Genomic DNA, 17,385 nt, shown 5'->3' with positions numbered 1-17,385 from the left:
ATACAGGCGAGGGGGGTGTTGATAGGCAGGTGGTTGGACAAAGGCCAGAGATGAGAAGACAGTAGCTCTGAGACAAAATAAATGAAGAACTGCAAATTACGAAGCTAGAGAAGAACTGTAGGTAGAAGGGGAGAGGAGAAATGGGTGGGAATACAGGAGGGACATAGGGGAAAGGTTGGGGGGGGGGGGAGAAAGGAGGAGGGAAGAAGGAGAGGAGATGGGTTTAATACCAGATAAGCTACAGTAAATGTGCATCTTATATTGACTGTCATAATTAAGAAAATATCTTCTTCTCACCTTCTTTTAGCTAAAGTCTTGTATTACATTTGTGTTTTGAACATTTATTTTGCCAAAAGAGACAAGAAACTGCAGATGCTGGAATCTTGAGTAAAATACAAAGTGTTAGAGAAACTCAGTGGGTCAACCTCCATCAATGGAGTAAATGGACAGGTGGCATTATGGGTCGGGACCCTTCTTCAGACGCTTTAGCTGTTCAATTTTATTGATTGATTGGTGTAAACATCTTATGCACCTTCATCACCCTCTTCCTTTATATTATAAAATAGAATATCTGATGCAAATATAGGTATGTATTTCATTGCATTTTGTTCTCTGTATGGCAAGAGGTTCGGTGAAAAATAATGAATGGGATAAATAAACTGAGATGAAACATCAGGATGTTCAGCATTGCAGTAACAAGACTGGATGAAATTTATCCTTGCTGCTACAAGAAGATGGGGAGCAAAGAATGGAGGTATTGCACGTTTTATAATACGCTGAAATGCGCTGAAAAAACTGAAATTCTAGTGACATTGTACTGTGTTTTTAATGGATGAAAGAAAGAGTGCAATTTTAGGCCTATCATTTTAACCACAGTAAACAAATTTTTGGAAGTCTGCATTAAAGACATTACGTGCGGCGGCTCGGTGGCGCTGTGATAGAGTTGCAGCCTGACAGCACCAGAGATCCTGTCTTTGGGTGCTATCTGGAAAGAGTTTGTGCGTTCTCCCCTTGACCCTTTGGATTTTCTCCAGTTTCCTCCCACACTCCAAAGATGTACAAATTTGTAGATTAATTGGCTTTGGTAAAAAAAAATTGTAAATTGTCCCTAGTGTACAGGGTAGTGTTAGTGCTGGTCGACGTGGACTTGGACTGTTTCCATGCTGTATCTCTAAGCTAAACTAAACATTTGGCTCAGCTTTGTGAAGGGATGATTGTGCCTGACCTGCTCATTTGAATTTTGCAGGGCCGATAAAGGAGTGTCAATAAAGGTTGCATATCTACTATAGCCTGTTTGGTATTAAAATGCACTTGACCAGGATCCATATGGACAACCGATTTTAATGTTAAACTAGACCAATTGGACCCGTTGGGCCCAAATCTCTCCTACATTGGCGCAGCACCCTCTCCTCTCCCCCCTCTCCTCCCCCCTCTCCTCTCCCCCCTCTCCCCCTCCCCTGTCCCCCCTCCCCTGTCCCCTCTCCCCCTTTCTCCCTCTCCCCCTCCCTTCCCCCTCCCCCTCTCCTTCCCCCTTCCCCCCCCACTCCATCCCCCTCAACCCCCCTTATCCTCCCTCCCATCCCTCCACCCCTCTCCCTCCCTCGGAGATAGATTTAAACTTTAAAATGTGAATAACTTTAAATATATAACACCGATTTTAATGAAACTTCTTCCATCAGCACCAAGGGATGATGGTGAGTAAGGTGGGCCTAAAATTGCCGCGCTATATTATCGCTCTATTGTGTACCGTTTTGAATGTAGTTCAGGAACAAACAAACAAACATACGAGAGCTTTAGTATATAGATAACCAAAGTCAGTGACAGAAATCTTATGGGTGTTTGTTGGTGAGTATCATTGTGTTTCTTTTGAGAATCCACAGGGCACAGTGCTAAAAATGTTTTTCATAACATTGATGATTTGCAATGCAGTGTAAGGAACTTTGAAGTAACAAAAATAATTAGCTATTTGTTGGTTAGGTTGCAGGAAAATATCAATGGACTAGTCAGATGTGCCGAAAATGGCATTCATTCTGATGAAGTGTGAAATTGTATGTAGGAGTTGAATTTAGAAAGGACAAGCAAAATTGAATAAATTGGAGAATGTTAAGATGTATAAATAAACAAGGGTAGCTTTGATTGCATGTCCTTAGATCCCTAGTGGTACCATCACGTGCATGCACATTGTTTATGGTAGCATTTGGGATACTTTTCTATATTAGGCAAGACCTGGATTATATAATTGGGAAGTTATTGCTAAGGTTTTGATGATTGCATTTGGAGAGCCGTATAAACTTATATCACTGCAATGCAAGCATAAGGGCATTGCACTGACAGCAATGTGAAGAAGCTGCAAATATTTATTCCATCTGATTAGAACATAGAAAACAATCCAAGAGGTTGGGAGGCCATGTTGTAGTTGTATAAGACATTGGTGAAGTCAGATTTAGAGTAGGGATGTAAATTCAGATTTAGTTCGGGGCACTACGTTATAGGATAAGTGTGAGGTTATCCACTTTGGTGGTAAGAATAGGAAGGCAGAGTATTATCTGAATGGTGTCAAGTTAGGAACAGGGGACGTACAATGAGATCTAGGTGTCCTAGTGCATCAGTCACCGAAAGGAAGCATGCAGGTACAGCAGGCAGTGAAGAAAGCCAATGGAATGTTGGCCTTCATAACAAGAGTTGAGTATAGGAGCAAAGAGGTCCTTCTGCAGTTGTACAGGGCCCTAGTGAGACCACACCTGGAGTACTGTGTGCAGTTTTGGTCTCCAAATTTGAGGAAGGATATTCTTGCTATTGAGGGGGTGCAGCGTAGGTTTACTAGGTTAATTCCCGGAATGGCGGGACTGTCATATGTTGAAAGACTGGAGTGACTAGGCTTGTATACACTGGAATTTAGAAGGATGAGAGGAGATCTTATCGAAACGTATAAGATTATTAAGGGGTTGGACACGTTAGAGGCAGGAAACATGTTCCCAATGTTGGGGGAGTCCAGAACAAGGGGCCACAGTTGAAGAATAAGGAGTAGGCCATTTAGAACTGAGATGAGGAAAAACTTTTTCAGTCAGAGAGTTGTGAATCTGTGGAATTCTCTGCCTCAGAAGGCAGTGGAGACCAATTCTCTGAATGCATTCAAGAGAGAGCTGGATTGAGCTCTTAACGATAGCGGAGTCAGGGGGTATGGGGAGAAGGCAGGAACGGGGTACTGATTGAGAATGATCAGCCATGATCACATTGAATGGCGGTGCTGGCTCGATGGGCTGAATGGCCTCCTCCTGCACCTATTGTCTATTGTCTATTGAAAGATGTTATCCAGCTGGAAAGGGTGCAGAGAAGATTAATGAGGATGTTGCAAGGATTCGAGGGCCTGAGCTATTGGAAGAGGTTGAACATGCGAGGACCCTATTCCTTGGCACAGGAAGATAAGGGGTGATCTTCTATAGGTGTAGGCCTGACTCGCTGCTGCATCAACGAGAAACGACTCGGAGTGTTTGCCGCCCCGTGACCAGAGAGCACGGAGTCGGACCAAGGGCCGGCAAGGGGACCGGCGATTGGAAGCAATGTAGAACCTCGACTGTGGAGTCGGCCACTGAAAGCAGGGCCACAGCCTGGAGTGCATCCTGGTGAGCCGTGGCTGCATCCCAACTGCAGGCCCGGCATAATCCGGCCATACTTCAACAATTTCCTTTTAAAATTGCCTATGAAAAGTTTAAATATCTTGGAATTTACGTGACTAGGAAATATACTTCTTTATTTAAATTAAATTTTCCTCCTTTACTCACTAAATTACACAGAAATATCCAATTTTGGAAAACACTTCCTATATCATTAGTTGGTCGTAGTAATGCTATAAAGATGATCTTTCTCCCACAGCTACTATACTTATTTCAAGCAATTCCGATCTATTTTCCAAATAAGTTTTTTTTCTTAATTGATTCAATTGTTACTAATTTTATTTGGGACTACAAGACTCATAGAATAAATAAAAGACATCTATGTAAGTCTAAAACTAATGGAGGAATTGCCTTACCTAACTTCTTATTTTATTATTGGGCGGTTAATATTAAAAATATAACCTGCTGGTTGGATGATTCTGATCAACAACCGGATTGGTTAAAGATGAGAAAGAGGATTGTTTACCATTTGATATTGGTGCGATCCTCTTAGCTCCAATAAATTTAAATAAAAAAACATATGGAGGTAATCCCATCATACACAGTGTTATCCGTACCTGGAAACAATTAAATCTTACTTTAAAATTGAGTAAATTATCTGTTTTCCTTCCTATTGCGAATAACCCTTCTTTTAAACCGTCTGTCTTAGATAGAAGATTTGCTCAATGGAAAAGTTATGGAATTAAAAGGGTGGGAGATCTTTATCATAAGGGAACTTTTCTTTCTTTTCAGGATTTACAGCAGAAGTACGGATTACATGTTAATAATTATTTTAGATATTTACAACTTAGAGACTATGTAAAATTGCATATGCAAGAATATAAGTTTAGAGGTCCAGAAACACTTGATGTATGCCTGAATCGACATTATAATTCAAATAAATTAATATCCTTTATTTATAATACTCTCCTAGACACTGACATTCCGTCATCAGAATCTTATAGACGAGCATGGGAGGACGAATTGAATCAACTCATAATGCAAGATATATGGGATGAAAGTTTACAACATATACACCAATGTTCATTAAATACTAGACATTCCTTAATACAATTTAAAATAATACATAGATTACATTATTCGAAGACGAAATTAAATAGGATTTTTCCTAGTATCTCTCCAATTTGTGATAAATGTCAATTTCAGGAAGCGAATTTAACTCATATTTTTGTAACTTGTATAAAAATGCAAAACTTCTGGTTGGAGATTTTTAAAATAGTTTCTAAAGTTATCAACAAGCAATTGGATATGGATCCAAAATTAATTATATTAGGATTATCAGAACATACTACAAAATTTACAACAAGTCAGGTACATTTTCTTGATTACAGTCTAATAACTGCAAAAAAATTAATACTTAAATTTTGGGAAAAAACAATAACCCCCACAATTAAAATGTGGACTACGGAAATGACAGAGACCCTGCATTTGGAAAAAATAAGATTTGCCTTAATTGACAAACCTGAATTATTTTTTAAAATATGGTCTCCATTTATTGAATTTTTAGAAAAGTAAATGGGTTTGGCACAGGACTAAAATAAAAATTTTAAATTAAAAGTTGAAACTTGAGTTAAGGGTTGGATGTACAACTGTGGTTATTGTCTCCTGGATCTACTCCCTTTAATTTTTATAGTTATATCTTTTTTTTAATCCTCTTATTCTCTCTTCTCAATAGTTTATAGTTTTTTTGTTTTTGTTTTTTTTTTCCTTTCTTCTTTATTTTTTATTTTCTCTCTTTAAAATTTTAAAAATTGAAGCTATGTAAGAACTGTGTAACAAATGTGTCTTTTATTTCTATTTGTACATATGCTTTTCAAAAAAAATAAAATAAAAAAAATAAAAAAAAGAATTTAGAAGGATGAGAGGAGATCTTATCGAAACGTATAAGATTATTAAGGGGTTGGACACGTTAGAGGCAGGAAACATGTTCCCAATGTTGGGGGAGTCCAGAACAAGGGGCCACAGTTTAAGAATAAGGAGTAGGCCATTTAGAACTGAGATGAGGAAAAACTTTTTCAGTCAGAGAGTTGTGAATCTGTGGAATTCTCTGCCTCAGAAGGCAGTGGAGACCAATTCTCTGAATGCATTCAAGAGAGAGCTGGATTGAGCTCTTAAGGATAGCTGAGTCAGGGGGTATGGGGAGAAGGCAGGAACGGGGTACTGATTGAGAATGATCAGCCATGATCACATTGAATGGCGGTGCTGGCTCGAAGGGCCGAATGGCCTCCTCCTGCACCTATTGTCTATTGTCTATTGTCTATTGAAAGATGTTATCCAGCTGGAAAGGGTGCAGAGAAGATTAATGAGGATGTTGCAAGGATTCGAGGGCCTGAGCTATTGGAAGAGGTTGAACATGCGAAGACCCTATTCATCATCATCATCATCATATATATACAGCCGGAAACAGGCCTTTTCGGCCCTCCAAGTCCGTGCCGCCCAGCGATCCCCGTACATTAACACTATCCTACTACACCCACTAAGGACAATTTTTACATTTACCCAGCCAATTAACCTACATACCTGTACGTCTTTGGAGTGTGGGAGGAAACCGAAGATCTCGTAGAAAACCCACGCAGGTCACGGGGAGAACGTACAAACTCCTTACAGTGCAGCACCCGTAGACAGGATCGAACCTGAGTCTCCGGCGCTGCATTCGCTGTAAAGCAGCAACTCTACCGCTGCGCTACCGTGCGATAAGGGGTGATCTTCTAGAGGTGTAGGCCTGACTCGCTGCTGCAGCAACGAGAAACGACTCGGAGTGTTTGCCGCCCCGTGACCAGAGAGCACGGAGTCGGACCAAGGGCCGGCAAGGGGACCGGCGATTGGAAGCAATGTAGAACCTCGACTGTGGAGTCGGCCACTGAAAGCAGGGCCACAGCCTGGAGCGCATCCTGGTGAGCCGTGGCTGCATCCCAACTGCAGGCCCGGCTTGCACAGAGAGGGAAAGCCACCACGCCTGGCCCCTGCTCACCCCATGCATCAGAAATGGGAAAGGGAGTGGAAGGCGATGGCGGCGGACTCTGAACAAAAGGTCTGTTAAGAAGAACCAGGGGGGTCTTACATTTGGCACTCTCAAGGTCCGCAAGGGAGAACAAGGGCTGAAGAGGGCCAGGCAAGGAGAGGAATATCGGATCACGGGTCGACTGAAATGGAGGCGATGCTGCAATGGCCTTTGTGGCCAGCTGCAGTTGGGACTGTAAAATGGCGCCCCCTGCATATGGACTCAGTCGGCTGTTCCATGCATACTGTACATACCGGGGCAATTGTAGTTATGTACAGGGATAGTTTTGATGACCTGAATGCAAACAATGTATTTCACAGTATCTGGTATACAATGACAATAAAGAAACTTATGAAAAGCCAGGACTCAACGGTCTGAGTTATAGGAAGAGGTTGAGCAGGCTGGGACTCTTCACTCTGGACTGCAGAAGGATGAGGGGTGATCTCATAGAGGTATATAAAATCATGAATGGAATAGATTGGGTGGACAAACATAGTCTCTTACCCAGAGTGGTAAAATTGAGGGCCTAAGTTTAAGGTGAAGGGTGAAATATTTTATAGGAATCTGAGGAATAACTCTTTCACGCAAAGTGTGATGGGTGTATGGAACAAGCTGCTAGAGGAGGTAGTTGAGCAGGGACTTTTGCAATGTTTTGGAAGCAATTAGACAGGTGCATGGGTCGGACAGATTTAGAGGGATATAGGCCAAATGCAGGCGTGAGACTAGTGTAGATGGGGCATGTTGGTCCGCGTGGGCAAATTGGGCCGAAGGGCCTATTTCCCCACTGAATGACTCCATGACTATGCCTCCATCAGGATCGAACCCGGGTCTCTGGTGCTGTATGGCAGCAGTTCAACCATTCCAGCACTGTGCATACCTTAAAGACCTTATACCCTGCCAGTATGTGGACTGGGCCTGCAGTGGGCACCAAATTCATGTGGCTGCCAGTGGCCACAGATGGCAGCAGCAAGCATGACATTACCTCTACTTCAATTTAGTACCATATTTAGCTTAATGACCTCATTGGATAGAGACATGTAGACAGATGACATCCACACGTTGATGGGCCATTTAACACAATGACACTTCAGACTTTAGAGATTCAGCGCAGACACAGGCCACGTCCTTCAGCCAACCAAGTCCACACCGAACAGCGATCACCCCGCACACTAACACTATGCTACACACTTGGAACAATTTATAATTTTTATCGAAGCAAATTAACTAACAAACCTGTCGGCCTTTGGACTGTTTGAGGAAACCAGAGCACCTGGTGAATACTCACGTGATCACAGGGCTTAAAACTCCGCATAGGCAGCACATGTGCACAGGATCGAACCTGCATCTCTGGCTCTGTGAGACAGCAACTCTACCACTGCGCCACTGTGCCGCCTACCTTTTAGTCTACCCCAGCACAGTATTACTTACGTACAGTGAATTCAGAAAGTATTCAGACCCCTTCACTTTTTTCACATTTTGCTACGTTACAGCCTTATTTTGTAATGGATTAAAAAAATAATAATAATTATCAATCTACACACAATATCCCATAATAAAACAGCGAAAACAGGTGTTTAAATTTTTTTGCAAAGTAATTAAAAAGAAATAATACATAAGTATTCAGACCCTTTACTCAGTACTTTGTTGAGGCACCTTTGGCAGCGATTACAAACGCATGTCTTCTTGGGTATGACGCTACAAGCTTGGCACAGCTGTATTTGGGTAATTTCTCCCATTCTTCTCTGCAGATCCTCTCAAGCTCTGTCAGGTTGGATGGGGAGTGTCAATGCACAGCTATTTTCAGGTCCCTCCAGAGATGTTCAATCGGGTTCAAGTCCAGGCTCTGGCCGGGCCACTCAAGGACATTCACAGACTTGTCACAAAGCCACTCCTGCGTTGTCTTGGTTGTGTGCTTAGGGTCAATGTCCTGTTGGAAGGTGAACCTCCGCCCCAGTCTGAGGTCCACAACGCTCTGGAGCAGCTTTTCATCAAGGATCTCTCTGTACTTTGCTCCGTTCATCTTTCCCTCGATCCTGATCTCCTAGTTCCTGCCGCTGAAAAACATCCCCACAGCATGATGTTACATCACCATGCTTCACCGTAGGTATGGTATTGGCCAGGTGATGAGTGGTGCCGCTTGGCATTCAGGCCAAAGAGTTAAATCTTGGTTTCATCAGACCAGAGAATCCTGTTTCTCATGGTCTGAGAGTCCTTTAGGTGCCTTTTGGCAAACTCCAAGTGGGCTGTCATGTACCTTTTATTGAGGAGAGGCTTCCCTCTGGCCACGCTACCATAAAGGCCTGATTGGTGGGGTGGTGCAGATATAGTTGTCCTTCTGGAAGTTTCTCCCATCTTCACAGAGGAACGCTGGTGCTCTGTCAGAGTGACCATCGGGTTCTTGGTCACCTCCCTGACCAAGGCCCTTCTCCCCCGATTGCTCAGTTTGGCCGGTTGTTCCAAAGTTCTTCCATTTAAGAATGACGGAGGACACTGCTCTTCGGGACCTGCAATGCTGCAGAAATTATTTCATACCCTTCTCCAGATCTGTGTCTCATCACAATCCTGTCTCGGAGGTCTACGGACAATTCCTTCATCTTCATGGCTTGGTTTTTGCTCTGGCATGTACTGTCAACTGTGGGATCTTATATAGACAGGTGTGTGCCTTTCCAAATCATATCCAATCAATTTAATTTACCACTGGTGGACTCCAATCAAGTAGTAAAAACTTCTCAAGGATAATCAATGGAAACAGGATACACATAAGCTCAGTTTTGAGTGTCACAGCAAAGGGTCTGAATACTTATGTAAATGTAATATTTCAGTTATTTCTTTTTAATTACTTTGCAAAAATTTCTAAACACCTGTTTTCACTTTTTTATTATGGGGTATTGTGTGTAGATTGATGATTAAAAAAATAATTTAATCCAATTTAAAATAAGGCTGTAACGTAGCAAAATGTGGAAAAAGTAAAGGGGTCTGAATACCTACTGAATGCACTGATTCAGGGTTATGGATGTAGCTGCCATCTCTAATTACTTCTGAACAGAGATGGAATTAACAAACCAAACATTTAGTTATTTTCATCTGTGTTCTTTCTGATGTTCAACCATTTATTGAACAAAGTCATTCTTCTTCCTCAGTAAAACGCAACGTCCTGGAGGAACTCGGTGCGTCAGGCAGCATCTTTGGAGAGAATGAACTGACAATGTTACAGGTTGGAAGTCTTCTTCAGACCCCCCTTGAGTCAGAAGAAGGATCCTCACCCGAAGCACTGCCTCTCATTTCCATCGACCTGCTGCATGACCTGCTGAGTTCCTCCAGCACTTTTGTTCTGCGCAAGATTCCAGCATCTGCAGATCCTTTTATCTTTATTCCTCTCCCTGATAGTCATGATTAACTGAAATACTATGTCCATCCACTTATTCAAAATATTCTATGACTCACTTGTAACAGAAAACAGCAGGGAGAGGCAGAGCCCAAGAGGTAGCCTTCCAGCTGTTAGTCAGCTGAGTTCCTGTGTGGTTAGCCCTGGATATGTATGGAATGTCTGAGGACATGCTCATCAGAGAAACAGATGGGGATCATCCCTTGCCCGTACACTATTATCTCAACCAACTATATTGCATGCGACAAAATGTCAGCAATAAGGAAGAAAATATGCGTGATGAGATTGTAAGCATTATATTTGTGTTCTTAATCTGTCATACGGTTTTGACCTATTCTGCTAAATGTGCAACAAAGGAAGGCTGTGATCATTTCCATGTGTTCACCCAGTTGTATGGTACAACATCCGGTGACTCAGATGACCTTCCACCAGTACAAACATTCGCATATTGATGTGTCTGTTGAAACAGATAATTGGGTTCGCAAATATATATCAAGCATTACACATGAACAAGGGCTGATGGTGGAGACATAGGTGGTGGTGGAGCTGATGGTGGAACTGATGGTGGAGCAATTAGAGGGAACAGGGAGCTCAGAGCAAAACTTGGTGCCATTTAGGGGAAAGATACTAGAGGAACAAGATGGACCACTCCATTGAAATCGCGTATACCGAAGTGTAGTATGCAAAGGAGCCATTTTAGTAGGTAAAACCCACCGTTCACTATGCTTCTCGCAGTGTAATCAGTGTTTTGGGGGAACAGTATGTGTGATGATACCATTAAAATGCAGAATATATCTCATCTATCAATTCACAGATTTTTGTTATTTTTCTTTTTAAATGTTTCTGCAAGTTTCTGCCTACTAAAATGGCGCCATGATGCACTACGGTTTTTAGGGTCAAGTGGTCTATCTTGTTTCTCTAGTATCTTTGATTTTGGGAAATGGTGTCATTGAACAGCAAGGTTCTTCTGAAGCAGCAACAATGAATGCCTGAGGCAGCGATAAACACGCCTGCTGCACAATGCACTCTTCTGGGGAGATCAAATTACTTCAACCTGAAATAAATGAGGCATGGTTTTGTAATGATTCAGGAAAAGAAGGGCCAGACAATTGTGTGTCAATCCTGAAAATGTGAGCAGGACTTCACACAGACTTCAATTTTTGATGTTCCACTAATAGGAAAGTCTTGGACCAGAGACCACAGCCTCAGAATAAAAGGATGTACCTTTAGAAAGGAAATGAGGAGGAATTTTGTTAGAGGGTGGTGAATCTGTGGAATTCATTGCCATAGATGGTGGAGGCCAAGTCAGTTGATATTTTTAAGGTGGAGATTGACAGATTCTTAATTAGTAAGGATGTTAGGGGTTTTGCGGAGAAGGCAAGAGAATGGGGTTGTGAGGAAAAGATAGATTAGCTGTCATTGGATGAGCCGGATGGCCAAATTCTGCTCCAATAACTTATGAACATGAACATATGACATTAATAGGATGTTAACCCACATCCTAGCTTTGGCTATTCACCATGTCACTGAAACACAGAAACCACTGCAGTCGCAAAGATTAAAAAAGATACTACAGCAGGTGGGTGATTGGAGTAATGAAAGTAATTTAACAGATAATGAGATGGATAATGGGGGATTTCTCTGTTAACAGTGCTTTCCCTTCTCACTTGTTACACTGTCAAAAAACCTTGCGTTGATTATTGCCCTCTTGCTAATTCTATCTTATGTACAGGGGCAAGGAGTGCAGTCTGTAGGAGACCACTTACAGGTTTCGAAATCCAAAGATAATCTCCAAGATGATATTGGCTCCCAGACCAAATGTTTGCCTCCATTAAAGACCACCGAAATTGCAAAATATGGAACTTTCTTCAGAATTGCACAAGTAAAACCACATGGATGCTTAACACGATGACACACTGGAATAGTGTGAAAGTTGCTGCCTCACCAGCAGAGTCCCAGATTTAATCCTGACTATGGGTGCTGTCTGCGTAGAGTTTGTTCTCTCTATGACCACGTGGGTTTTCTACAGTTGTTCCCACGTTCCAAAGACATGCAGGTTTGTAGGTTAATTGGCTTCTATAAGTTACCCCTAGTGCAGGATGTGAAAGTGGGATAACATAGAATTAGTGTACGGGTGGTGAGCGTGGACTCAATGGGCCAAAGGTCCCATTTCCATGCTGTATCTCTAAATGAGAACTATAAACAATATGTTTAATTTAACATTGATTGATTCCTTGATCTTACCGATCATATTCCTTGAAATGGCAGATATTATATGTGTATTTATGAAATTAAGTGTCTACCAGATTCTGGACAAATTCTGTTCAAGAAGACTGCAAAAATCTGCCATTTCCTGACATGGTAGCATTAGCCTATTAGAGTCCTTATCCGCCTATTAAAATGCTCTTAATGAACAAGTAGCATATTAAAGTTAGCAATTATTTTTTCCTGAGATAGATTCCCAATAACTTTTTCATTTGTTTGGGTTAGAGCAAAAATTCAGTGATGTTCATATCGAGTTCCCAACCTGCTGATTTTTTTTTGTGGATGTAGTCTTTGCTGCTGCTACTTTGTGCACGATTAATATTTGAAATTTTACCTGACAATTTTTAAATGTAGACGATTAAAACATTATTTCACCCACGAAATGCTGAAAAGTGACTCAGCGGGACAGACAGCATTTCTGGATAGATGGAATAGTGATGTTTCAGTTCGACACCCTTCTTCGAACATAAGGGTCTCGATCCAAAACATTACCCATTCCTTCTCCCCAGAGATACTGCCAATCCCGCTGAGTTACTCCTGCAATTTGAGTCTATCATCAGTGTAAGCCTGCATCTGCAGTTCCTTCCTGCACATTTCACCTGCCAATATGCCTTTATTTTCCATTCTGGTTTTAATTTTCAATTTATTGTACTAACGGCTGTATTTTCATTACTTTTCACAATCACAATCACAATAATACTTTATTAGCCAAGTATGTTTTGCAACATACGAGGAACTTCATTTGCCATACAGTCATCTTATAGAAACAGGATCTTATAGAAACATATAAAATTCTTAAGGGGTTGGAGAGGCTAGATGCAGGAAGATTGTTCCCGATGTTGGGGAAGTCCAGAACCAGGGGTCACAGCTTAAGGATAAGGGGGATGTCTTTTAGGACCGAGATGAGAAAACATTTCTTCACACAGAGAGTGGTGAGTCTGTGGAATTCTCTGCCACAGAAGGTAGTTGAGGCCATTTCATTGGCTATATTTAAGAGGGAGTTAGATGTGGCCCTTGTGGCTAAAGGGATCAGGGGGTATGGAGAGAAGGCAGGTACAGGTTACTGAGCTGGATGATCAGCCATGATCATATTGAATGGCGGTGCAGGCTCAAAGGGTCGAATGGCCTACACCTGCACCTATTTTCCATGTTTCTATGTTTCTATGTCATAACAATAAAAAGCAATAGGACACACAAAATACATTTTAACATGAACATCCACCACAGTGACTTCTCCACATCCCTCACTGTGATGGAAGGTGAAAAAAAGTTAAATCTCTGTCCTCCAGTGGTCGGGGGCCTCTAACCTTCCGATGACGGGACGATCTTGACTCCCATAGCCGGCGGCGGGCCTTCCTCGTCGGGGCAATCCAGCTCCTGCATCGGGGGGAGGGGGGGGGGATTTCAGCTCCCTCGCGCCAGGCGATCTACCCCGGGTCGGGACCAGTCGAATGTCGTACAGCTTTTGGAACTCCCGACCGGTCTCAACCCGAGACTGCAAGCTCCACGATGTTAAAGTCCACAGGCTGCGGTTGGAGCGTCGATCCAGGCAAGGAATCGCATGCTCAGATAGTACGTCCACGCCCCGCGGGGGCTCAATCAGTCCCAGGCAAGGCCGCCAGCTCCACGATGTTAGGCCACAGAGCGACTGGAGATACGACCCGCAAAGCAATCGCATCTCCGGCAAGGGAAGAGATTGAAAAAAAGTTTCCCCTGACCCCCCCTCCCCCACCCCCCACATAAAACAAAATAGAGAACATTTACACAAACTTTTAAAACTTAGCAAAAATATCAAAAAAAGTTCAAAAAAGACAGACTTTTGGCGAGGCAGCCATCGTGCGGCGCCCCCGCTAACATTTCATTGCTATCACTTGACAGGCATTGTCCCACCCCACCTCTTTTCCAGCTTTCTCTCCCACATTACAAACAGGGTCCCAAGGGTCCCAACCCAAGGCGATTCACATTCTCAAGTGATGCTGCCTGACCTGCTGCATTTCTACTATACTTCGCGTTCCAGACATTTCTTTACTTTTTGCATTGGAATATTTGCAAAATCTATATTAGCTTTTTCTCATTATTTTCCTTCCAGGAGACTATTATGTTCTAATATGTAAGGTAGTTCTTAGGTAAGTTTTTTCTTGTGATCATATTAATATTAAATCGGTAATGTCCTATCATAAGCAATCCACCTTAAATTTAAACGAATTACTGAATTTCCTTTAAAATTGATCAATGTTTGAATAGTCTTACATGGCAAGTTTGGTTGCTCTATGTATAACAATGTGTAATATCACTAAGTCTCAACATAGCCTTAATACACTCTTCCATTTCTGAGTATTGATTTATATTGCTTTTAGTATTTCTTCAACATATTGTCTAGACATTTCAAGAGGTTCGTGCACTGTTACTATTAGGTAATTATGTGCGTGGGTGAAATGACAGATTGATTTCAAGGTAAGTAAGAGGGAAAAAATAATTTTGGAGAGTAAGGAATAGATCCAAGTATTGGTTGAATGGTAAGAACCAGTCAGCATTGGGTTTGCAAAGATGGTCCTTCAATCTACTGTCACTTCATTGAATGATTATAGTTATTTACGCTAGTATAAGAAAATAATTACAGATGCTGATACAAATCGAAGGTATTTATTCACATCGACTTCTCCAACTTTAGATAGTTCCTCTGTCCCTCTCTTCCCCTCCCCCTTCCCAGATCTCCCTCTATCTCCCTGTCTCCACCTATATCCTTCCTTTGTCCCGCCCCCCTGACATCAGTCTGAAGAAGGGTCTCGACCCGAAACGTCACCCATTCCTTCTCTCCTGAGATGCTGCCTGACCTGCTGAGTTACTCCAGCATTTTGTGAATAGTTACTTACACTTGTTATAGTTGTAAGATCCTTTGTTGTGGTCTGTCGCAAGTGTATAACCTGCATTATAATACACCTGTCTGCGTATAATTTTAAAAATACATGAAGTGCTGGAGTGAGTCAGCATTTCTGGAGAACATGGATAGGTGACATTTCAAGTCAGAGCCCTTCTTTGGTCTGAATCCCATTCTTCAGGACAAAGAGGGGTCCTGAAACATAACCTATCCATGTTCTCCATAGACGCTGCCTGATCTACAGAGTTATTCCAGCACTTTGTGTATTTTTTGAAAACAGTGTCTGCATTCCCTGCTGTCTGTGACCTATGTATAGTGTTCTAATTATCATCGAAGCCTTAACACGTCTCAACTATTGATTTATTAAGAAAGGTTGCTGCATCATGATGTTTTGACTTTAATTTATTGTTTGTCAGGATATGGATCTGGCCGCAAATTGTAAAAATGCCTGCAGATTCAAATTCATTAAATTCAATGGGCCTGGGTATGTGCAGTTGAATATAACTCTACTTGATAATTACACACATATATTGCCTCATTCTCTGCAATGTCTCAGAAATAAAGGAATGAACAAAATTAAAATTAATATGAGCCAAAGATAGACACAGAATAGGTCACATTTTAGGTCAGAACCTTTCCTCAGAGTCTGAGGAAGGGTTCTGACCCATAATGCTACCCACTCTTTTTCTCCAGAGATGCTGTCCGACCCGCTGAGTTACTCCAGCGCTTTGTGTCTATCTTTGGTATAAACCAGCATATGCAGTTTGTTTCTACACATGATATGAGCCAAACACAGGTAAATGGGACTAGTGTGGATGGGGCATCTTGGCCAAAATGGACGAGTTGAGCCACAGGGCCAGTATCTAAGCAATATGACTTTATGACTCGACGGTGAATTTAAAAAAAATGATGTTATTGCTTACGGGAAAACTGCGATAAAGAGATAAATTTAATATTTCATTTTCTATTCATAAATAAGTACACCTTGATCAGATATGCTGTGATGAAATATTATTTTCTCCTGGAAATAATAATTTGTTTGAGTTAAAGTGCCTGCTTATTAATATTATTGATCCCTTGTGGTTCCTGAAAATTGCACAGTTCCATCCTCCTCTAAACACATTTCATTTAAATTACACTGGGCAATTAATCTTTTTGAGCATTCTTGCTTCTTCACCTCCAGTCATCATGATTGCTTGATTTAGAACAACACAATCTCATTCACATGAATGTTATCTCCTGTACATTGGCAAGACAAAGCGTAGACTAGGAGACTGTTTTGCTGAACACTTACCCTTGGTGCGCCAAGAACTAATGGATTTCCCGGTTTCTTAACCACTTTAACTCTTCTTCCCATTCCCATAATGACATTCCCACATGAAAGTCGGAGGTACAGTACCTCATATTTTGCTTGAATAGCTTACAAACCATTGGTATGAGGGTTGAATTTTCCAATTTTAGTTAAATTCTACAAACAACTCACTCTCCTCGCTATCCCTTTTCCCATCCTTCCTCCACTAAAAGTCCATTAACCAGTTCCATAGTTAGCAATGATGTATTACTCTTGGGATCACAGCATTCCTTGCCAACAATCTGCCTATCAAGGAATCTCCTTGCCTTAGATTTATCTGTTGCCGGCCCTGATTTTTCCGTGTTTTTTTTTCTTGCTTCCAGTGTCACCCTCCAATGCCACTACAATGAGTCTCAAGAAGGGTCCCAACCCGAAATGTAACCAACCATTTTCTCCAGAGATGCTGCCTGGCCACGGCAGAGTTGCTCTAACATTTTGTGCTCATCCATGTTATCCAAATTGGCTGCTACTGGAAAATGAGCATGGGGACTTCAGAGCTCAATTGACACAAACCTAATTGACCCACTGTGTGATCCATGCAAAGCTTGAATCGCAATCTGATTAACAAAGTAGCAATGAGCAACCAGTACTAACACCGTCTTGCTAAAGATTTTATCCAAAACACTGGATTTAATTTTAATCAGCAGTATTTCAAACAAATTAGTAAAAAATAAATGGTGAGTTGAATGTCTAAAATAGAAGGATTTTTAGCTACAAGTATAAATGAAGTATTTCAACTACTTGGACTGGGCAGTGGCGCAGCTAGTAGAGCCAGGGACCCCAGTTGTAGCTTCTTCCCTACAGTCATTAGACTATTAAACACTACAACCA

General features: G+C 41.7%; 1 protein-coding gene across 6 annotated transcripts in view; it reads right to left on the bottom strand.

Moving 5' to 3' along the window:
- The window catches only part of LOC144600206 (protocadherin gamma-A11-like), a 220,562-nt gene that overhangs the window by 149,860 nt on the left and 53,317 nt on the right, over positions 1-17,385 (bottom strand). The window lies entirely within an intron of this gene.

The sequence above is a fragment of the Rhinoraja longicauda genome, chromosome 14 (assembly GCF_053455715.1).
Source record: "Rhinoraja longicauda isolate Sanriku21f chromosome 14, sRhiLon1.1, whole genome shotgun sequence".
Classification (NCBI taxonomy): Eukaryota; Metazoa; Chordata; class Chondrichthyes; order Rajiformes; family Arhynchobatidae; genus Rhinoraja; species Rhinoraja longicauda.
This window is presented reverse-complemented; position numbering and strand designations above follow the sequence as displayed.